This window comes from Vicugna pacos, chromosome 29 (genome assembly GCF_048564905.1).
Source record: "Vicugna pacos chromosome 29, VicPac4, whole genome shotgun sequence".
Lineage (NCBI taxonomy): Eukaryota > Metazoa > Chordata > Mammalia > Artiodactyla > Camelidae > Vicugna > Vicugna pacos.
Genome location: NC_133015.1, coordinates 11498212 through 11522964, shown reverse-complemented (window position 1 = coordinate 11522964; position 24753 = coordinate 11498212). Strand labels below are relative to the sequence as shown.

Below are 24753 nucleotides of genomic sequence, written 5' to 3'. Positions count from 1 at the left end.
TGCTTAGTTTAGAAAGTAGCCATGCCTACCTCTAGTTCACTTCCTTGTTCTAGAACGAGATGGTTTTCCCACTTGACGCCAGAGTAGTCCAATGTTAGCTGAGGGGCTTTCACTTGAAATAGTTATCTTTAGAGTAATTTCCCCAATTAATTTTGTGTGTGTGCGTGCTACAATCAGTTAAAGCGAGATTAAGAGAAGAAATAACTTCAATAAACAACGGCCAATCAGGCACAATTATCCACTGTGAGGGCAGCAATTCTAGACCATAAAAGAATTTCCAATGCTTGAAATCAAAATAGGAGAGTATGAAGATTATTTTCCATTCAGTCATTATTATCTTCTTTGGATTGAAAGTTTCAGTTTCACCAGTTTCCTCAGATCTGGTTCTTTTTAGCATTTTGTTCAAAAGTTGCCCTTTTTTTCTCCCACTAGCGTTGCTTCCCAGAACAAATAAGCATTTCCACTAACCACCGCCGGCAGTTTGGCTGGTTCCTGAGCAGAGGTCTTAGTGCCTGCTTCAACTCAATAATTTTTCAAAAGGTAGAAAACCAGCTTCTGGCTTAGAGAGAGCTTGAGGGAAAAAAGTTTACACTCTCTCTGACCTGTGTATAATGCATGTCTGCATTCAGGATATTAGTTCATTAACTCTTGGAGAACTTAAAAAGCAAGAGACTCTCCCTCAGCCTGTGGCAGCAATGACTGTGGGCTCACCTGATTTTAATATATTAGCTCCCTGCCTTCCCCACTCTCTCCACTGCATTGAATGTAAAATTGGACAGCCTGTACTCTCTAAAGTTCCATTAGCGCCTCATGTTCTTTAAGGAGCCACTTACTTTATTGAAATGGTGATTGGAAAAGTGTTTGAGTGCCTGAGCGATTTGCTCTGTTTCTAAGTTTAAACACGGTGCCGAGGCCTTGCTCACGCCCTGAGCGGAGTGCTGGTTTCATGATCCCGGTCTCCCTGTCCCATTCAGTGTTCTTGTCACACTGTTTATAAGGAATATCTCTGTGAGATTTTTCCACACACTGCAGATAATACCCTGTCCTCACAGACTGTCTTTTTGCATGTACAACTATCTCAGGGACATTTCTGTGGCACTTCTGTGGTCTCAGCTTACATAGCAGCACAAAAAATAGCCTCTTTGGGTGTTAAAGATAGAGAAGAGAGCCTGGGAAGTTTTTCCAGTGAGGTCTGCCACACTTACTATCATACCAGCTTTCTGAAAGCTCCAGGACATTGCAGATACAAAATAGAGCGGTTAGGACTCTGAGGACAGAATCCTTATTTGAATATAGCTTTGAGACTTTGGGAAGTTATTTATTCTCATTTTGTCTCAGTTTCCTCGTCCATAAAACAGGGGTAATAATAACCACATAGGGCTGCTGGGATGATTAAGAAAGTTATCTATCAAGGACTTCAAACAATGTCTCACCCATAGAAATCTCTCCAGAAGTATTGGCTGTTTCATATGATCTTTGCCCCTGAAGAAAAGATAGTAATTTCTTGGGTTGATCTGCGTATCTCATAGCATACCCTGAACTAACAATAGTCCAGAACGTTGTTTCAGGATTTTCCATCCTCAGTTCTGGACCTATTCTCCTTGGAACTCTTTCTCTGAGACTTTCGCATGAATTACACTTCCCTAAGTGTGTAAACGCATCTCGTCTTTTAATACTCTTGTACTTGGTTCAGTTACTGTTTGTAACAAAAGGGAAAAACTAGGAGGGTATGACTTGGTATCTTATAATCCACCAAGGTGATGTGCCCTAAAAGTCACTGAGTATCTCCAAACCCTTTATATATTTCAAGTCAATTAAATCCATCATCTTAAGTGCTCAGTAGCAGGCATAATGCAGTTAGCTGTCAAGGGTACAGGTGAATTAGGTACAGTCTGCCCCTGCGCTTTTGCAAGGATAGAGTCTAATAGAGGATTAAATACACTAAAAAGGACAACTAAAATTCATACCAAATATACTATGATAATTCTGTTGCTATTGTTATGTAAAAGCCAAGGAGGAACAGTGAAAATATTACCTAACTACCATTTATTGTACACTCTGTATAGAGCCACTGGACACTGGTTTTTGTTGTTGTTAAATTATTTCATTCAGTATTTAAATCTATTTTTTGAAAAATGCTTTTCCAAGTATGCTTTGTGACTTGGGAAAGAAAACAGCATAGGAAAAGGGATAGAATCAAAAAAATGTACATTGCACTTGTGAAACAGCAAGTAGCATAATGTGACTGAAGCAAGGGTTCCGTGAAAGAGAGACGGGAGATGGACTGTTAAGGTGGGCTGTATCCGGGGCATGAGGGCCATTTCATAACAAAGAATCAAGAAATTTCTATTGGCCAGAAGCATCCACTAGCCAAAAATGCACGTTAAGACTGCACAGAATGTTTAAAAATCAAATATATTTGCATTGCCATAATATACCAAGAGTTTATTGGTGTTACTATTAAAAATGCATTAAAATTTATATATTTACATTTATTTAAAGTTTATATTAATATATAAATAAATATATTTTAATGGTAATACCGATACATGGCAAAACACTCCAAGATTTTTTAAATTTGAAATTAAGGCATTGCAAGCTAGTTATTAACTAATCTACTTATTAATTAATTTTGATGATGTCAGTGAGAGAACTGGTATTTAATAAAAGCTGGATATTCCCAGAGGAGAAATTCTGATGCCTGAAGTTAGCCATGGTCTGTTTTGGTTTTGATTTCAACAGTGCTTTCCTAGAAAAGGCTTAAACAGAAGCAGGTGTCCCTAAATATTACAAGGGCTAGAACTTGATCACATAGCGATAAACTTCATATTTAGGGGCTTATTATGCCTTTCAGTGGGTGTAAGTTGTTATTTGCAGCTTTTATTGGTTTTTAAAAATGAGCCATGATTTGGACTGAGGTTTTGTCATCTGGATGTGTGTTTGCTCATGTAATGAAAATCTTGAATCGTTTGTTTGCTTGTTTTATAGACTCCCAGAGGCAAAATTTCTGAAAATAAGATAGCAATTAATGAATTAATGGACCTGAATTATAAGAAGTATGGAGTGATTTTTCTAAAAAAAAAAAGTGTGAAAAACTTATTTTCATGTGTTTTAAGCAATGTTCTAACAGCTTTTTTGCTCAGTAGTTAGCATACAGTAAACTCCCTGTACTTAAAAATTATAACTGGATAAGTGTCGGCAATATGAATGCGCCTATGAAACTGTCAGCACAATCAAGACAAGGACCAGCTCCATGGCTCCCAGAATTCCCTCTGCTCCTCTGTCGCGGCTTCCCCTCCCCCCTTCTTGTTCGGAGGCAACTGTGACTGGCTTTCGGTGCTCACTTCAGTAGAGTTTTATGTACATGAATTACATGCTCTACGTGATACACACAACAAAGATGAATCTCAAAATAATTACGCTCGGTGACAAAAAAAAAAAAAAAAGCCGAAAACAGGTATATTTTCAGTCCAGAGCGTTCTGTGGCAACATTTATGCCCATCTTCCACTAAGAGAAGACCTTATAATCAGTTTTATAAAATCTGTCAGTTTGGGGGGAAAAATCAACATTTTTAACAAATTTACGAAGTTAGCGTCACCGGCAAAGCTCGTGAGTAACTCCCAGGAAATAAAAATACAATCTGGGTAATAAAATCTGACCTTTTTTTCCTTTGTGCTGAGTCACTTGCTCACGGAGTTTCAAGTGCAGAGGCCTTGCACCGAGAACTTTGCGCTGAAGTTACTGGTGCAAAACGGCGGCGACTTACACCTCAGCTGGGTGGGCCGGCGGGGCTGAGGCGAAGTGCTGAGCGCGACGCTCAGTCAAGGTGGGCCGCGCACAGAGATGCCGCAGCGGGCGCTGCAATCTGGAGCCAGAGCCCTGAGCGGCACAGCAGCGCCTGTCTCGCGAGAACTCCTCTCTTAAAGAACCCTATTAAAGCCTACGGCGAGTGCTTTAGAGCGAGAGCCCGTACGAACCTCTCTGTTCTTTGATCAAAGGATAAAGCTTTCCTTTTCTTCTGAACCTACCTATGTCTTGTTCTATTGGCATGAGCAATACCAGGTGGAAGGTGCCTTGTTGGGGACCAACTTGGCAGGGTCGGCAACATTAGGGAGGAAAAAGAATTACTATCTTAAATACAAGCGGTGAAATCAATAGGTTGAATTCTCCGATGTCTGAGATCTGATTAATTAAATCTCAGTAAGGCTGCATAGTCTAATCACCTTACTTAAAAATTAATAATAAAAACAGCTAGGTATTTTATAACACGAGTCCACTTTAGCCAAAAATCTCAGAAGGGAATAAATGAAAATTAAAAGACACATCAATTTCTTTCTTTTAATGGGCAAGTATTGAACCTGATTTGCAAGATTCTTAGTAAAAATCCTGCCAGTGAGAAAAAACTATTGGAAGCCTGGAAGAGCAATATTCTCTTTCATCTTGAGCAAACTACTGAAATATTATTTTTATGTTTTCATTGTAGATGTCTCATCGCTGTTCAGTGATCTCAGATTTTCTATGGGAATTCTGACCAAAATTCTCAAAATTCTTTAATGGCAGGCAATTCTACCCTCCTATATCATGTGTTTAGATAATTTTTAAATCATTACAATAACTTTTCATTCTGCTTAGCGCCATGCCTCAATGTATAGGTACCAAATGAAGCCTGAGGGATAGATTGCATGCATGCATGAATTAATTAATTAATTCATCCCCCTTTGGATTCATTGCTTTTATAATCAATGTGTGACCCTAACCTAAAGAAGATAATGTTTTATCTCAACCTATATCTCAGTCTAAAGATAGTGATCATAATGTCCAATCTTACAGCTTCTGTATCTGCCTGAAAACATTGGTGGCTCCCTAATGAGCCTCCATTTCATATAATTAAGAAACTGACAGATTTCAAGACAAACTACCTGCCAACCATGAAGAATGGAGGTGAAGAGAAAGTCAGATTTAAGTAGCTACATTTCTGATTTAAAAAACCAATAACAGGGAAATTCAGTGTTTTTTGAGAACATATAATTGCACTAAATTCTCGATGGGCATGCTAAGAGAAGAAAAGGTAGATCATAAAATGAATTGCAAATGATAAGAATTTCACCAGTTAAAGGGAAGAGCATTCCAGGCCAAAGGAATAGCATGTACAAAGAAGGCATTTGCAAAGTTGACAGAACATATTCTCTGATTAGTGATACAATGCTTCTTGGACTTCTGTAAGCCTTTGTAAAATTCTTTGTTAAAATTTCTCCAAGTTAGATTTACTTCAGTAAAGTTAGAAAAAAAAAGCATTTTTATTAATCAATTGACATATATCACTTCTTCACTCATAAAAGTACATACTTTCTCCTAGAAATGTTGACAATATCCAACTAACCTTAGCCACTTTTGTCACTTGTTCCCTCCCTGCATTTAATCACACGTTTGTAAAATTCCTAACTTGATTTTGTCCTGATGAGAAGAGATCCATAAAAATATAACTCAAATAAGAAAACTTTTTGAAACTATAAGAATTAATTAAATAGCAGTTCATTTTCACAGGCTTTAAGAATTGTGTTGGAAACCAGAAGGAGTGAAAGGGCCAAGGATCATTTTTGCAAATTCTCTCTGTATTTGAGGTTTAGGAGGAAGGAGCTGGAGAGAGTCAGCATCCAGAGTAGATGTGGAACTTGGGAACTACGGTGTGTCAGGGGATCATTTGGAGTTTGATTGCACACAACACCTATGCATCTTGGGTGAAAAATGCCAAGACAGTTGAGGTCGATGTTCAGACTCTCAGAGCACCCAAATTAAGACTCTTGAGTATGCAATCCCACTAGGAATTTGTGTGTGTGTGTGTGTATTCTCCATTAGCCGACTATCCTCAGAAAACATTACTGTGCACTTTCTAACTGTATTCTTTCCAGCTATGTTTTATTACTGTCCCATGTAAATTTCCTGTCTTTATTCTCAGCATATGTCTTTTAAATTCTCAGAATGTCCTTGCCTCCCTCCTTGATCTATTTAATAACTGTCTGACCTCCCATGTTCTAGCTTTCAGTTGCCACGGTTTCCAGAGTCTTTCTGGACCCTGTCAGCTTGCAGAGAGCTCTCAGCCTTCACCATCCTCTCCTCCAGCACCACTGCCTGTTCCACTCAAGTCATCTTTGAAAGGTAGTCTGCACCATAGCGTTATGATTTATGTATCCATGATCTTCTCATCTAGATTGCACGTTTCTGAATGTCAATGATAGATGAACTTACCTGTCTTTCGTAAAATGTGATTTCTATAATAGATCAAATAATTTGTTAGATCCTTAATACATATTTGGTGAATAAATGCATGAATGATAGAAGATCCGTTTAGAACACCATCTCAAGGAAAAGCCACCACCTCAAGATGAAATTTTCCCTTTCTTTCTGATATTGATGTTCTACTAGTGATGTCAAGGGCTAGAATCAGGGTGTAAATGCAGGAATTGGGGAAGGTGTGGTGATGAGACCCCTCTTCCCCAGAAAGAACAGTAGAAGAAAGCAGGAAGGGAGCTGCTGCAGTGTGGTAAACCGTGGGAGGGCAGGGGCAGAGGGACGGCACCTGATCCCAGCTGCCCAGACAGTAGTAGACCACATCTCTTCCTCTGCAGATGGAACATAAGAGCAGCATCACAGGAAAAGTGGATAGTGAAGATAGCAACTGAAGAATTCAGAAACAAAACCGGGTGGGGGCTTGAAGTCATATACTACAACCGGAGTCTGCATGCTGAATTCTTACGATTTCCATAGGGATTGGGGAAGCAGAGTTGTTTATAAGTGGCTTGTCTCTGGTAACCAAAGCAGTTGTGCTATCCAATAATTGTTAATATTTATTGAATACTATGTCCCAAGGCACTTAAATATATTATATATAGATAATATTATATAATTATGTTCATTTTAAAGGTAAGAAATCTGAGGTATAGAGAGTTTAAGTCACTTGTTCAAGGTCAAACAGCTGGTAACCCCGGGAAGCAGCATGTGAACCCAAGATCTGAATAGAAAATCTGTTGTGCTTGAATGTAGATTTAAGTTCAGTTAGACAGCTAATTATAAAAAAAAAACATAGTTTTGCTGAATAAATGTTAATTAGATAGTAATTTACCCCTAAATTTTTAATACTATTCCACCTTTCCACCAGATTTCATGGTTAAATGTCAAACTATAAAAATTAAAGATAGGCAAAACTGGTGGCAATCAGAATTCTGAGACTATCCGGACAATTTTTTTTCAAATGTTTTCGGTTTGGCAAAGCTTCTGAACACATCTTGCCAAGCCTTTTTCTCCTTAATTTTTAAATCCCTGTGTATTTCAAGGGAAATACAATATGTTTCTGATTCATTTACATTTAACTCATCAAAACTTTGGTAAGAGCTATCTTATGGCCAAAAGCCCTTTTCCCCTCTGAGGAGGTCATGTTTTTACTAACGTCTAACTGCATCCAAGGCAGAAAGTTTAAGATCTCTTCTAACACTCAACAAAGCTAGAGCGGGTTCTAATGCTAGAAAGCTAGTCAACTACTGGGTTAATTTAGCATGGCATTGTTCAGGAAAACTATCCATGGATCATGGCTCTGAACCTGAGAACTATGGTGCATTTTGATTATGTAATAATAAAAACAGTAATAAAAAAGGAATAAAAAAAGCAGCATTTTCATACAAAACATTTGTGTACACAGCTACCTGAAATGTAGTCAGTTGTAAGGTATCTTAACTGCTCAAAGTCAAACTTTAAAAAAAAACCTAACTGATAAATAAATAAACAAACAAATGTTTCTTAAAATTGCCTAAAGATGTGTAGAAAATAAATGTATTCTTTTGACACTTAGAGGCTCAACAATGATGTGGGGTTCTAAGCATTCAAAGCGTTTTGATTTGATTGCTGTCTTTCTTAATAATCAAAGGGCTACTGCTCATGTCCTTATTAAGGTTGTCTTAGTCACCTAGTGAAAGATCTCTTGTTTGCCTTCAACTTTCGGCAACTTTGAATAAAGCTGCTATAAACATTCACGTGCATGTTTCTGTGTGGATAAGTTTTCAAATACCTAACGAGTGTGATTACCAGGTTGTATGCTAAGAGTATATTTACTTTTGTAAGAAACTGCAAAACCTCTTCCAAACTCTGCCTCCTTTACTTTATAATAATTAACTTATTATTTAAATGCCATCTTAAGTCACCTTTAATATAGTAATTACAAAATGCTCATTTTTACATCTCATTCGCTATTTGTGAATGACACAATTATGTTTGTGTGTGTGTGTGTGTGTGTGTGTGATAGTGTGTGCCACATGGTAGTGATGCATGAACAGCCCCCTCCGCCTCCCATCCTCCTTTCCTCCTTCCTTGCACCACAGCTGGGAAATTAACATGAGTCTTAAATCTGCTGCTTTTAACTAGAGAAAAGAAAGTCTCTAGATTGGGGCTCTTTTACTCAGAGCTGCTTGATTTAATTTATGGTTGCAGAATATATTATAATTATTAAACTATTAACATCCTGTATGTTGTGCTTATTCAACATTTATCCAACAGCTGATTACTGATTTTATACAATATGTCAAACATTAACCCTTTGTTTCCTGAGGTTAAATGCTAGGTTTCTGTTCATCCCCTACAAAGCAAAAATAATAATTATCAAAAATGGGGACACAGTCTACTTTATCAGTTCAAAACATATTGTTTTACATCTGCATAGCATAAGCATAGGCACACAGTGGTCTTCTTTAACAAAAGAACAAAAGAATTTCTGTTCTGGGCTACAGTCACTGTCCATACAGTATACTACGGGCTTTTCCAGTGGCATAAACCATGTGAGAGAGTATGTGTTTTTCTCTGAAGCATCCTCCCCTTTTAGTCTGCTGTTTCTCTACCTCTGTGACATTTGTTGGTCCCTCTTCCCCTGACTGCTTTTGAATATTGTTTCCCATGTTTCCTGTCTTAGTACTTCTCTCTCAAGGTGATCTTGTCCATCTCCAAATTCTGTTACACATTGAAGAGTCACACAATTTTAAACTCTAGTTTCTCCCTCTTTCTCATCCTTTAGACTAGAATCCCATCTCCTTACTGAATATTTACCCCGGAGGTCCTGCAAAAAGCATACACTTAACTGGTCTAAAACTTAACTCATTTACCTTCCTCCAATGGCTACCTTTTCCATCCTTCCTACCTTTTCTTTTCTACTTTCTTTGTTGAAGTACCTCATGCACATGTTAAAAACAAAATACAGTCAATACAAATTCCCCAGAGGCAAATGTTCTTGACAGTTACTTGTATATCCTGCTATAGACATTCAACACAAATAGGGGCATATACATATATATATACACACACGTATCTGTTGTCCAATTTGGGCACAAATAATAACATTTGCACACTGTTCTGCACCTTACTTTTCTCACTTAATATATTTGGAAATCAATCCATGTCAATAAATACAGGTCTGACTCATTGCTTTGAATGAATATAATATGTACGCGTTTATATGGGTACACATAGCATAACGTATTGATGGACAATTTTATTTGTTTTCAATTTTTGTTACTATAAAAATACTAAAATTAATGTTGACATGCATGCTGTGAATTCATCTATAGGTCAAAAGTAAAATTATTTAGTCAAAGGGAAAGTACATTTAAAATTTTAATGGATGATGTTTAATTTACCTCTAGCTCATACCCACACCCTGGTCAAAATAATCTTCAGTTTTTGCATACTTGATTAGAGAAAAATGATATCTCAGCATAGATTAACTTTTATCACTCATTTTCTGGGTGGTTTTTAACATTAATTTAAAATTATTTTAAATGTTTACCTGTTTTTTGATTTTGTTATATTTTTTTCTTCTACATTTGAATAACCTCCCTCTTTTTTTATTAAATAAGTTAGCTCTGTCTGGAATATCTTAAAAAACACCTTTTCACAGTTTGTCATTTTTTTTTTTTCCAGTTGGTTTGGAATTTTTTTCTTGCTGGATTTGCTAAATCTTTATGAAGCAAAATCAACTTTGCTATGTTTCAATAGCTTTTGTGCTAATGTACTGAATTTATGAAAAAAAGTTAGTTTTCCCATTTTTGTAATACTCTGATATGGTATTAATAAAAGTAAAATTACCTATTTTTAAAGCTTTGGTAAGAATTTTTTATTTTGCCTGGGACTGTTATTTTGTGAGGGGAGTAGGCCTTTAAATACTTTTCTGCAGTTGTTGGTATCTTTCAAGTCTCCAGTTCTTCTTGGATCATTTTGGTAAAAAAGATTTCACTTTAATTAGACTTTTAAATATAATTGCATAACTTTGAGCAATACAATATGTTCTACTTCTTTTAATTCCCAAGTGTCCATGGTTACTCACTCAGCATTTGCATTTGTGTATTTGTGATATCTCTATTGATTTAGATTGTCTATATTTTTAAAGTTTTTTGGCATTTTCAAAAACTGCTCTGGAAGTCATTTTTTGTTGTGTTCAAAATTTATTAATTCTATTTTATCTTCACTTTTTTCTTCTGTGCTTTTGATTGATTCTGTTGTTATTTTCTCAATCCTTTAGTTGAATTTTTATTTATGTTCATGTCTCTTGTATTAATTTGAATGATTAAAGCTATTAATTTTCTCTGATTTGCTCTTGCCTGTTAGGTTTTGATATCTGGAGTTTTTATTATTTCCAAATTCTATACATTTCTTAGATTTCCAGGTAGAAAGTTGTGTATCGTCTATCTTATCTTGCTATTAAGTCCTATTTATATTTTCTTATGGTTAGATGAATATGCACACTATTTCTACTTTTTGAAAAAATAAAGTTTCCTTAAGACGAATTGTTAACAGTCTGTTTTATGTAACTACTTAGTCAACTCTGAATTCTCCCCCAAGCCCCCTTCACCTTCCCTTTACCACAGGGTGCATAGGAGGTTTTGATGAAATAATCCTGTGTCCTGATATAGTTATGAGTGGAGTATCTGAGTTATGAGCCATCATTGGTTCTTGCTGGCCTTCAATATGGTGAAGAGCTGTCCTCTAAATCTTAACCGTGTCTAGTGGTTAACCCTAGTGTCCTGAGTGCATTTTTATTGATATATCCATATTCTTGCTATGGCCTCCACTTGTCAGATTCATATATATATTGTGACCCTCCTCATCCCCACTAAAGGATGTAACTGAAAGTGATTGGTTTACTTGAAATAGCTATATATATGCATACATATATATCTATATACAGAAATATATGTATATGCACAGAAACACATGAGTTCAATGGATTAGTAAAGAAAAATAAGGATCCATGAGATCTAAACACAATAATTAACAGTTAATATCTTTGTACTAAAAAACATTTTTTTTAGTAACTGCTTAAGACATCCATGGACAGCTCCACACCAAGAATAAATGTAAGCTCATAAATCCTTAAGAAATAAGTTGTGTTCAATCAGAGAAAAATAAAGAGCAATTTCAATAGTTTAAGAGAGAAAAGTGGGTTATTCTATGTGTATGCTGATTTTTGTGGAGAAACCTAGAGTTCAACATGACCCCTGTTGCCAGAGCTGCTTTGTCTGTGGGAGGTGTCCAGAGTGTGGGCTTACAAGTTACAGCTGAGGCCAGCAATTTGTAGGGAAAACCACTGGGGAATTATACCCTTTGAGCAAGAGGTGGAAATAATTTTGAGGGCCAGCTAAGAAGAAGTAACCTTTCACCGGGAGAGAGGAGAATGCATCACATATGGCTCTAAGAAGTGGGGGCAGTGGCAAGACTGTGGATGTTGGCCACAGATGTACTAGGAACTGAGGCCACTGTGCAGGACAGAGGGGTACACACTGAGGCCAGCAAGGACATCTGAGGACCATAAATGGACACTCTTCCCTTGATGCCAGACCACTCATAAGCCACCCCACCTACCTCTCTGCTTCCTCACTAGGTATCCTGAGCCAGGAACCAACATCACTCCAGCTGGTACTCAGGGAAGGAAAAGAGTAGGCTGGAGAAGTCCTTATAGAGTGTAAGTGGTTCCCCAAAGATGACTGAGATCTAAAGGGGTCTGATTGAGTTACGTTGAAATAGCAAGGTTACATTTTCTATTACGACTGAAATGGAAGTCTTATGAACAAAAGTAACTCAAATTATGGAGAAATAACAAAAATTACTTTTAGCACATATGACTTCCAACTGTGTAAAGTGTATGCCCACACCAAGCTTCTAAGTACACCATCTACTTTACAGAAACACGTGTTCTTTAGATTTTCTCAGATAGCAGCAGCAGCAGAATTATCTCTTCCACTTTCCTAGTCTCAATTATATGGGTCACCAGTCTCTCAATTCCCCTTGTTAGAAAGCTGAGATTTATCCTAGAATATGTCCCTCATTCTCCACATCCAATTTTTCATGAAGTGTTACTGATTTTATCTCAGAAGTATTTCCTGAATTGGATCTTTTTCTGTTTCCACTGACTCTGTGACCCTCATCATGTCTCAAAACTATTGCAACAGCTATGTATTATTCTACATTCCAAAATTCTTTCTCTTTCCAGTTTGGTGCCAGGTATCTTTCCAAAAAATGAATTTAATTTTCTTTCTCCTCTGTTTACAGCTCAGGCTAGCTTCTTACTGACCACAGTGTAACATTCCAACAACTCACCATGATGTTCAAAGCCCATCACCACCTGTTCTATAGTGAGTCTCCCCCTTCAACATGCTTTGATCCAGCCACAAGGAACGTCTCATTGTTCATGGTCTAAAACATCTATTTTCATGACACCAGGGCTGTATGTTCTCTGAGCTCTACACGGCTGATTGTCTGCAGTGTCTGTTCCACTTACCCAACAGTCACAGTTGTTTAGCAGAAGTTTTATGACCTTTTGAAATAAATTTTTATTTTTATCAAAATTATTTTATCAAATATAGGCATTTGATTGAAAAGGAAATCATTATTAAAAGGCTTATATTAAAACAAACAAAAACGAACAGCATGCTCACAATCCTTGAGGGGCCCACTTTTAACTTTCTTTTCTGTTATTACTGCTATTTACATTCATTTTAATATAACACTATATAGTGACTTTCTTTTATGGAACCACTCCCCTTTCCTGCATCATTGCAAAATGACTGTGACCTTTTTTGTTGAATAAAACTCTAATACATTATTATTATAATGTGAATATTAAAAGTAACCACCAGAAAATATATTATTATGTTTTATTTCTTATAAAATTTCTCTTATTATTTTAATTTTCAATGTACCTAAAATTATATTTTTGAAAATTACAGGAGACTCCCAAATGCCCAGCTGTACATTTTTCAAATCATCGCATCCATTCGATAATGTATTGTTTCTTCTCCTTCTTCTTTTTCTTCACCCTTCTCTTCCTTCTCCTCCTTTTTTTGAGTCTTTCCCTCACTCAGACCTCCACACTTCTGCTCTGTCTACAGACTGGCTCCCAGTTCAGTTTCATAATTTGCCTTCACTGTTCTCTAGCTCATCCCTGTATCTGTGCTTCATGGATTGCGCCTTCCTGTTTAACTAGCACACTTTGTTGAAAACCTTATTCAAAAGCTTTTTATGAGAGAACAAGAGAAGGAATACTTTTTTGAGCTTCTGTGTATTTCTTTTTTCTGCATTTAGGTTTTTATTTTCAAGTCCTTGATTTTTTTTCAGTTGTATTGAAGTATAATTGACAAATAAAACTGTAGTACATTTAAAATGTGTAACCTGGTGATTTAATACACATATACATTGTGAAAGTATTCCCATCCAGCTAATGAACACATACATCACCTCACATTTTTACCTTGTCTTCTTTCTTTTTCTTTCTTTTGTTTTTTTTTGTTTGTTTGTTTTTTGTTTTTTTTTTGGTGAGAACATTTAAGTTCTACTCTCTTAACAAATTTCAATTTTACAGTATAAGTTCACACTAGATCCTCAGAACTTATTCATCTTATAACTGAAAGTTTGTACACTTTTACTAACTTCTCTCTATTTGTTTTGCCTCCCAGCTCCTGGCAATCACCATTCTATCCTCTGTATTTATGAGTTTAACTTTTTACTTGTTTAGATCCTAAATATAAGTGATACCATTCAGCATTTATCTTTCTCTGTCTGGCTTATTTCACTTAGCATTATACATTCAGAATCCACACATGTTGTCACAAATGGCAGGGTTTCCTTCTTTTTTGTGGCTGAATAATATTTTATTATATATATATAATATGTATGTATATATGTAGTACACTTTTTATCCATTCATTTGTAGACCATCACATTAAATTTTTCTGTACTTTGGCTATTACAAACAATAGTGCAGTGAACAAGAGAGTACAGATATTTCTTCAAGACAATGATTTCATTTCCTTGGATACATACCCAGAATGGGATTGCTGGATCATATAGTAGTTCTATTTTTAATGTCTTCCATGGGAACTGTACCACTTTACAGTCCCACCAATAGCATAAAAGGGTTTCCTTTTCTCTACATCTTGGCCAGCATTTGTTCAGTCTTACCTTTTCAGTAACATACATCCTAATGGGCATGAGCTGGTATTTTGTTGTGGTTTTGATTTGCATTTCTCTGATGACTAATGATGTTGAGCGCCTTTTCACACACCTATGGCCATCTGTATGTCTTCTTTGGAAAAATGCCTATTCACGTCCTCTGACGATTTTTTTTAAATTGGATTTTTTTTTTTTTATTTTGAGGTTTTTCTTGTTTTGTTCTTTCTGTTGAGTCATATGAGTTCCTTGTATATTTGAGGTATGTACCAGTTATCAGAAATTTGGTTTGCAAATATTCTTTCCCATTCCATAGGTTGCCTTTTCATTTTACTGATGGTTCCTTTGCCATACAGAAGCTATTTAATTTGATGTACTTCCACTTTTTTTCTTCTGTTGCCTTTGCTTTGGGTACTGAGTCCAAACAATTGTTGCTGCAATTGATGCCAAGGAGCTCACCACCTATACCCATGTTTTCTTCTAGGAGTTCTGCAGTTTCAGGTCTCATGTTCAAGACTTCAATCCATTCTAGGTTGCTTTTGTCTATGGTGTAAGATAGGGGTCCAGTTTCATTCTTTTGCACATGAATATCCAGCCTTCCCAACATCATTTATTGAATAAACTGTCCTTTCCCCATTGTATATCCTTGGCACTTTGTTGAAGATTAACTGACCATATATGCATAGGTTTATTTCTGGGCTCTCTGTTCCGTTCCTTTGATCCAGTTTTTATGCCAATACCATACTATTTTTATTTTGATTACTCTAGCTAGTTGCTACCCAAATACATTTGGCTTCTTTTCCATATTTTTATATTTATTTAAGCTCCTTTATATTTTTTCCACATCTGGAATATCTTAATTCCTTTCTTTCATTTGTTAAAAGCCTATCCAGCCTTCAAGACAATCATAGCTGCTACTTCAATTCAACTGTCTTTCTTCATCTCTACCAACACTATATAACATCTCTCTTCCAATTTACCATAGCCTTTTGGCATATTTTGCTTAACTTACTCACCCTTCTGCCTCCAATGAGATTATAAGCTTCAGAAAGTCAAAATGATGACCTGTTAAATTGGCACTCCACATATTGAATTGAACTCAATCTACTCTGAATAGGAAAAACAGGAAAATACAAAAAGTTTCTAAGTTGCCACACTGTCCTTGGCTCACAAAGGACAGCTAAGCTGAACTAATGTAGTTGTCCCATACCCTCACAATTCAAACCAAATGAACAAAGTTACAGAATGGGTGTTCAGATTGCTTACGTTCAGAGACATTATCCAGGAACCTCCTTACTGTTTTCCATAGTGGCTGCACCAATTTACACTCCCCCTAACAGTTCACAGGGCTACCCTTTTCCCAACACCCTTACCAAGATTTGTTATTTGTAAACACTGACTAAAGGACATGCTTCAAACAAGCCGAAGAAGACAGCAGGCCTTGTAGCAGAAGTGTGAGGTCCCGGGGAATGAGGAAGACTTGGTGAAAGCTGAGTTACCTACAGGTTCAATAAAGAGTAATTTGAAACTCGAAGGAGGAAACTAGGGTCCAAGAATGGAAATACCTCCCATCTCCAAGGTTGCTGAGGAAGCTAAATGGAGAAATATACTCACTCCTGAAACTAGAGTGTCAAAGCGCTATGTTTATTGCCCTTTAACATAATCTCAGAGGTGGCTTATGACAGGGTTTGTGACTCACACCTGCTCCCGAAGTTCTTTCACTTTGGTGTCTCATTATCCTTGAGTTTCAACCAAGTCAATCAGTGAAAGAAACAGAACTAGAAACCTTGTCTAATGTCAGCCAGGAAGCCACAAGCAACTTTAAATTAGATTTAAATTTTGGCCCAGGAATTCCATGCTCTGTATATAAGCGAGAGGGTATTTTTAAAAATATTTTTCTTGTTTTTAATTTTTGCCCTTACTGATTAGACTAGTAAACTTTTATGAAAACTGCCAGTCTACCTGGTAATGAAAGAAAATTTTTTAAAAAATAAACTGACTCTAGAAACACTAGAGTGTTTGGGGTGTTAACCATGGACTTACCAGTTTGATTCCCCCCCAAACTGGTAGAGCCCTGGGATCTTCTTGAGGTAAATCCTTTATATCTGAATTATTAGAGTTACCAGTCTTCCTCCCACAAGGATGGCTCCCTTTATGTTCCTCTCTAGTTGGGGAGCAAAGTGTACACTGATGCCCTCAGCTGGAAAGCTTATAGCCTTCGAATTTTATCTCACACACACTGCGTGACAAAGTTTCTTACCACCTTCCTACATGTTATATCCTAAAGATACAATTTCTTAGCTGAATTCTTAACTCAATTTCTTAATGGAGTGTGTGTTTTTAGGGCTAATCACACCTTTATGTACCACATGTTTTTAAATAAGACTAAAATAGGGGAACATATTTATTTCTCTGTCAATAGACATCACAGAGTCTCTTTAAAAACGCTCATACTTTTGGAGGAAATAACTAAAAAATTGAATGCCTTTTTAAGTGCAATAAGACTCTTAGCAAAGGTACCAATATAAGAAGAAAATTAAAAAAACAAATAACCCACCTAACCTCCTAGTTTGATTTCCAATATAGAATGTGTGTTCCTGTCTTTACTTAGCAGCATTACGGCTGTTTTTTTCCATTTGCTGTCCTCGTAATTGGGTAGTTACCCTTCTTGTTTTCTAAAAAGAAGGTCTGCCAAAATATGCTGAGCAAGTTGTTTGTTTCTAAACCCCAAGAAATCAAAAGTAGCAAGTAAACGTTACTACTATGACATTTTAATTAGGAGTGCATTTGTGTATTTTTTTCTTTTGATCTTTGAGTCACTTTATGATTCTGGAGTTTAAATTTGTGAAGCTGGGGATCATAATCATTTAACTAAAGAGCAATGCCAAACCCATGTTTATCTATAAAGTTTTATAAATAAAGTGATCCCCCAACTTTTCAAAATCATATTAACAATTTACATTTCTGCTGTGTCAAGGCTTTCCTCTGATTACCAAATATACATAATTTCATCTGATTATCAAATAGCTTGTGATCCAACCAGGTCAAACACCACTCTTCCCAGGCTTCTCTCCCACTGTGGTTTACTTGTTTGCTTGTTTGTTTGGCTTTTATAAATAAGGAAACTGAACCTTAGAGGTGGAAAATGATCTCTCCAGAGTCACACAAGTATTAGGTGGTGGCTCCAGACCTAAAGCTAAAAAGCGCATCCCTCTTTCCAGGACACAAGATCCCTCTCAGTATAAACACAGTTTAACTCAGACTTTGAAAGTTTACATTTACATATAAACGTAACTGCTCTCTCCTAAGCTGGCTGCTCACCCAAGGAAACCTTCTAAATGGGTGGCAGAAAGGAAATGAACCAGCCTGGTTACAGGATGACAAGGGAGCAGTGAGATGGAATCCTGGAACTTGGGTGCCATTTCCTTCTCAAGAAATCATAGATATAAAATAGAAAAACAACAAGTTCATACTGCAGAGCACAGGGAACTACATGCAATATCTTGTAGTAACTTACAGTGAAAAACAATATGAAAACAAATATATGTATGTTCATGTATGACTGAAGCATTATGCTGTACACCAGAAATTGACACAACATTGTAAACTGACCATACTTGAATAAAATACACATCTATACACACACACACACACTTTATATACATATATATATATATGAAGATACCATTTCCATAGGAACCTGCTGCACCCAGCTGTGTGACACACCGTCAGGATGGAAAGACAATATGATGTGAACCCTGGAGGTCATGAAATACAACCCACTCATAGACAGTCTCTGTGATAACATGCGGTAAGTTCTTTAATCTTTACAAAGCAGTGGCAGGACCAGTCTGGTTTTATGAGGAGTTATGGTCTGAATGTTTGTGTCCCTCCCAAATTTGTATGTTGAAATCCCAACTCTTAAAATGATGGTATTAGAAGGTGGGCCTTTGGGAGATGATTAGGTCTTGGGGTGGAGCCCACCTGAATGGGATTAGTGCTCTTATAAAAGAGACTCCACAGAGCTCTCTCTCTCTTTTCACCTTGTGAGGTTACAACCAGGAAACAAACACACCCTTTCCAGTAACAGAATTAGCCAGCCCCTTGACCTTGGACTTCCCAGTCTTGAGAAATAGACTGAGAAATAAATGCTGCTATTTTAAAGAGTGTAGTTGGGGGAGGCCTCACATATAGGACAAGATTTGAGCAGAGGGGCCATTCCAGGAGAGGGAACAGCTAACGCCCACAAGCTGGAGAATGTCGTAAATTCCATGGTAAGAACATGCTAATAACAGAATTCCAATACATTTACTTTGTAGTGTAAGTTATATGTGTGTATAGATATAGGCATATTATAATACTGAATATAACTGAGTAAATTGTCATAATTAAAACTGATTATTTATTGAGGTATAATTGATAAATAAAATTATAAGACATTTAAAGAGTAAATTGACTATACTTCAATTTAAAAAATAAAGTATAAATGTGATAATTTGATATACATATACATTGTGAAATGTTTGAGATTCAACCATCTAATGATTAGAAATGATTCAAGTTTAAAGAGGTGAATTTCTTTAATAAGTCAAATTCTTCACTTTTGTCTGATTTATTTTCGGCAATTTGAAAAAGTAATTCCTTAAACTCCTTCAGCTTATCTTAAACTGTGTTTACTGAGTGCTGAAATTGGCTCTGTTCTAGCTATTTCAAATCTTTAAGTAGTACAGATGCCAGTTGGGGTCACTCTGTTCTTTGAGATTTACAAACAATTAATTTAGATTCTGACCCCCATATTCCTTTGGGTGTTTGATCTCCCCCAATTCTAGGTAACTTGTAACCTTAAAGCCAGTTCTTTCTCCAGCTTCGTCCCCTCTAAGGTTCCATTATCAATTGTGTGTCATTGCATCTCATCAGTTGTACTTTTTCCTCCTTATGGCCAGATGTGGTTCCCACCTGTTTCTTATGTCTGATTTCCCCCACACAACATTCACAGTAAGTATTTTCGTGCGCAAAGAAAATCATTTACCTTTTGGAGCAATAAGATCACCTTGTGCCACTCTGCAATTTCTTAGAAATACTCATCAGAGTAATTACTCTTTTCAGGTATTTTTCCACAGATCTCCATGGCCACCTACCTCTTTATCTAAACACTGTTCTTGGTCCCTCTTGTCTTGGTCCACATCTACCTCCTTTCTTCTGTCCTCTCTTTCACTCCAAAATTTCCGTTTATTTCCTTTGTGTAGAGAAATTAAGCTTTCGGTTTGTTTTCCTCTCTGCAAATGATCCCTTGAGTTTTTCATATTTTTGTATCTACAGATATAGCTAAAATTATCTGGAAAGAAATTATACACTTCTGTTTTCATTCTTACTCCTGAATTTTATAAGTAATTTTCTCTCCCTGTATACTTAACTATATCTCTTCAAAACAGGAAATTTATTTTGTTTGATATTACAAAGGAGAAATCTAAAGCTTGAATAAGTATCTTGCTCAAGGCCACACAGTGGGTTCTAAGTTTATCTGTTCTTAAACTTTATGCCCTATGTGAATTTAACCCCGCGCCCTGTAGCAAGGCCACAGCCAAGTAAAACAGGCAGCCTCCTTTGGATGCTGGAAGAGAACATTCTCTCTTATTATTGTACTTCTGGAATATTTTGAGCAGGTCATGGATGGCAAGAAGAAACTAGACTCATTTTAGGGAAATGTAATTAACGTAATAAGTAGATGAAGGGTCTTTGTGGATATGATTATAGGTTTTTAAAAATAGGAGCCATTACAGAACAAAAGTTATTGAGGTTCAGAAATATAATCCAAGACTATAAAATTCACAATCCTGGGAATAGTGTGAATGTTATCTTTCCCAAATTGGACTGCTATTTACTAAGATTAGTATATGGGAGTTTAGATGAAGTTTGAGAACTTCTATTTATATCCTAATTGAAGGAAAACTGTGTGGGCTGGCAATTAACACCCTTGATTGCCTCGTTACTCCAGACGGTGCCATGAGCTTTCATTGCAGTTTGTCAACCGTTAGTTTTGGTTAAGGTTTGATATCGCAACGGACAACCTGATTCTTTCAAAACACACACCCAGAATGAATGTAATGATCTTAGCTGTAGTTTCATATACTTTTATATGTTATAAACAAAAGAGAAATATTTTTGCAAGCATTCTACTTTAGCAGATATTTAACATAACAAGTAAAAGAACTTCTGTGAATAGCTAACAAAGGAATAAATTCTTGGTGCATTTTATGTAACACCTGGTAGGGCTGAGAATAGGTAATTATTTTGAAATTAATTCAGACATGAAAATGAACAGTGATTTCTAGTATCTCACTATTTACTAGAATATCTTTAGGGTGTGAAATTGTTGTGGGTTATCTTGTGCCAACAATGAAGCCAGGCATCCTTTGAGGTAAATGATAAGCCTCAAACCTGAAATGCATTTTTGTTTAAGTCGGAGACAATATTAGGTATCTACACATGCATAGAAAATCACCGTAAACTTAGTCACTTAAAATAACACACAGTTGTTATCTTACAGTTTCTGTAGGTCAGGGGTCCAGGCATAGTTTCCTTATGTTCTGTGCTTCAGGGTTTGTCACAGGCTGCTAGCAAGTTATCAGCTAGGTTGTGGTCTCATATGAAGGCTCTACTAGGGAAAGATCTGATTCCAAGCCCATGGCGCGACTGGCAGGATTCAGGTCCTTGAGAGTTGTTGAGCGGAGGGCCTCAGTTCTTTGCCGGTTGTTGGCCGGGGCCATCCTGAGTTCCATATGGCTTCTCCATATGGCAGCTTACTTCACCAAAGCCAGCAAGGGAAGGAAAAGTTCTGCTGGCAAGGTGGAAGTTACTATCTTATGTCATCTACTCACAGAAGTGACTTTCTGCCACTTTTGCTATAGTCTGTTTATTAGAAGCAAGTCCTCGGGCCAGTGCACACTCAAGGGGAGGAGATGAGATGCTGGGATAATTTGGGACCATATTAGCATCTGTCACCATATAGGTAAAATGAAAGGCAGAACTCCAGATAATTGTAAAAGGAAAGGCATTTTATACTCTTCCTACTCTTTGGCAAAACTCAAGGTTAATTTCTCAATATAAGTAAAATGATACTGTATGGTAAGATTAGAAAATAGTTGGACACATTAGTATATGTCCAATAATTGTTAATTGATTGGATGGTTGTCTTTATGAGTTGTAAGTCTGAGATTTTAGAGGTTATCTGTTGGGCCTGATCTAAATGCATTTACCTTCTTTGATAGTGTTTCATCATCTTTTTGTTTTTGTTGCTTTTATTGCTATTGTATCCTGCTAAAACTCATCCTGCAACTTCGACAAGTTATATCTTTTTTGTGTCTTACTTTTTTAGTCTATATCATTGTTAGTTAACTTTTTAAATTTCTTTCTTATCCCACAGGAATACTAAAAATGAGGATGAGACAATAGATGTGAAATAACGTTAATTAAAAAATAGCAAGACACTATATACACTCAAAGATGTCCTAGGATTAAAAGTACATTGAAAGTACAATAAAAAGTAATACATACTTGACATTATTTTAACAGTGTGATAATAGGGTGTGGAATGAAGACATACAAACTACTATGTATAAAAAGAGATAAATAACAAGGATATATTGTATAACACAGGGAGTTATAGCCATTATCATGCAATAACTTTTAATAGAGTATAATCTGTGAAAATACTGGATCACTATGCTGTACACCTGAAACTAATACAGTGTTGTAAATCTACTATATTTCAATTGAAAAAGAGAAAAAGAGCATGATGATAGCAAACCTCAAGTGCACATTTAGGATTCTATTCTGATGTTGCTTACCTATGTATAGTTTAGTAAACAGAATAGTGAACTTTAAAAGTGATCTTTGAGAGGAGAAATACAAATTAACCATGGTGTGGTCATAAGAAGACAGTATGCAGCCAGGAGTTTACACCCACACACTCACCACCACCACAGGGTACAAACAGGGCTGAAGCTTTTTGTGTTCTGCCTTTGGTCACTCTGGGGACAAATTCTATTAACAGCTTTGCCTTCGCATGATGTTGGGTTGCAAGTACTGAACGCTGGCTTGTCCCCCGGTAAGGAGTTTTACTATGTCAACATTCTAATTAGCATCCACATGGAAGGTGCTTGTTATTGTTGGCTTAGCTGCCTCTGTCATCCTGACAAACCATTCGACTGAGGAGTACTGCTGATGTAGTGTATAGCAGCCTGTGGCTTTCTTTGAAAGGGTATATTAAAGCTGGATCCAGATTACAAATGTTTAACCTGGCAAGTGGCACTATGACCTCTAAAACAAATATTGTGTCATTAATATAGCAGTGTTCACAGATGGGATTGGCAACCTAAAATGTGCTGTCTGTAAACATTTTCAAATTATATTTGAGGTCCTTAATTAACCCCATTAGGCTTGCAGATCAAAACAACCACCCAGTCAGATGAAAAGAACAACTGACTAAAGACAGAGGTGCAGTGATTTTTTTTTTTTCTATGTATCATACATTCTCTGGAGTTTGTAGTTTTTGATGAATTAACTGTTATTTGAAAACTATCTTTCTTTCTTCCTAAGGGATCAAATTGTTAACCTGTCAAAACAAGATAGAATTAAGAATGATTTAACCCCTCGTTAATAAAGGAGTAAGTTTAGAGTTGGAAGCTACCCAAGAGCTCGTCTCGACTCCCTCAATTTACAGATGAGAAAATTGAGATCCAAAGTGGCTAAATGGCCAAGATTCAAATTGAAACAAAGACCACAATAGTACTATTATGCTCAAAAAATTATCTACATAATTATTAACATTTTTCATCATGGACTTTTAAATCATTGGGTTGGAAATTTCTTTCCAACAATGAATGTAAGCTGATGGTTGATATTCCAACCTTGTGTAATCTAAAATTTTACTGAAGAAATAAGTTACCATTATATGAAAAGTAGGAATGGTGCTAAAAGGTTGAATCACCTGTAGACAGGTCTATGTGTTTGTCTTACATTATTCTTTGCGTCTGAGATTGATACACTGGTTTGATCATGATCTTTCCATTGTTCAGAATTATTCTCCTCACCATGGTAAGATGGTTACGAAAATCGTGTGGTAGTAGTTACTGATTTGTATAATCCGGCATTGTGTCCTGGTCTGACTTTTTATCTCCTGGACTATCCAAAATTGGCCTCTCTGTGCTGGGCTAGTTGGTCTCCAGCTGCAGTTTCCTGGCCAACTTCAACTGGGGCCCAGAATGTGAAGCTGTGCTTCGGTGATTCTTTAAACAGTGTTTCTTCTCTCCGAATTCCCACCTTCCTTCCATTTGATGATCCACTTTATTTTCACAGCACAGCTGCTACCTGAATGTTTCCTGTCATCCGTTATTCATAAACTGCTATGTCAACAGAATATGACTGCAATGGGCTTGATCCAGCAATGTATAATGTAACACAGTTTGAATTTCCCTCACCATTCACTCACTCATCATCTAGCCATTCAAAAAGAGAAAAGAAAAGAAAAGAAAAGAAATGTCAATGAAGACCTATATTTTTTGTTTATTTATTTGTTTGTTTGTTTATTTAATTGACATATAGTCAGTTACAATGTGTCAATTTCCAGTGTACAGTATAATATCCCAGTTATGCACATACATACATATATTCATTTTCATATTCTTTTTCCTTAAAGGTTATTACAAGATATTGAATATAATTCCCTGTGCTATTGGGAAGAAATTTGTTCCTTTTAATCTATTTTTATATATAGTGGTTATCATTGCATATTTCAAACTCCCAGATTTATCCCTTCCCACCCCCTTTCTTGTGGTAAACATAAGATTGTTTACTGTGTTTGGGAGTCTGTTTCTGTTTTGTAGATGAGTTCATTAGTGGAAGACCTATACATTCTTGATCAAAACATACCAGGTTTAAACAGCAGAGAAAGTGAGACATGGTTGCGGGTTGGGGAGACAACATTAGATCGTTTTATAGGAAACACATAAGGTCTCAACTCCTGACTCCTCTACATATCTCAACTTCTGGATTTCATACTGTTTCATCTATTTTTTGAATCAGTTTGAACAACAGTCATGTCAACATATTACTTCAAATGTTGTTGAAAAGGCAGCTCTTGGAAAAATGTGTTCCAGAGAAACGGGTTCCTCCAGGTTCCCCTGTGCTCTTCCTCAGTATCGGCTTCTCAGTGTCTAGGAAGAGCAAAACAAACAGCCAAGGAACCAGAGCAAAACAAACAGCCAAAGAACCAA

General features: G+C 36.5%; 1 long non-coding RNA gene across 1 annotated transcript in view; it reads right to left on the bottom strand.

Moving 5' to 3' along the window:
- Nucleotides 1–3858, bottom strand: part of LOC140690241 (uncharacterized) — a 31557-nt gene extending 27699 nt beyond the window's left edge. Inside the window, exon 1 of the long non-coding RNA XR_012065432.1 lies at nt 3661–3858. This is a non-coding gene — a long non-coding RNA (uncharacterized lncRNA). The remainder of the gene's footprint in view (nt 1–3660) is intronic.
- Nucleotides 3859–24753: the final 20895 nt, after the last annotated feature.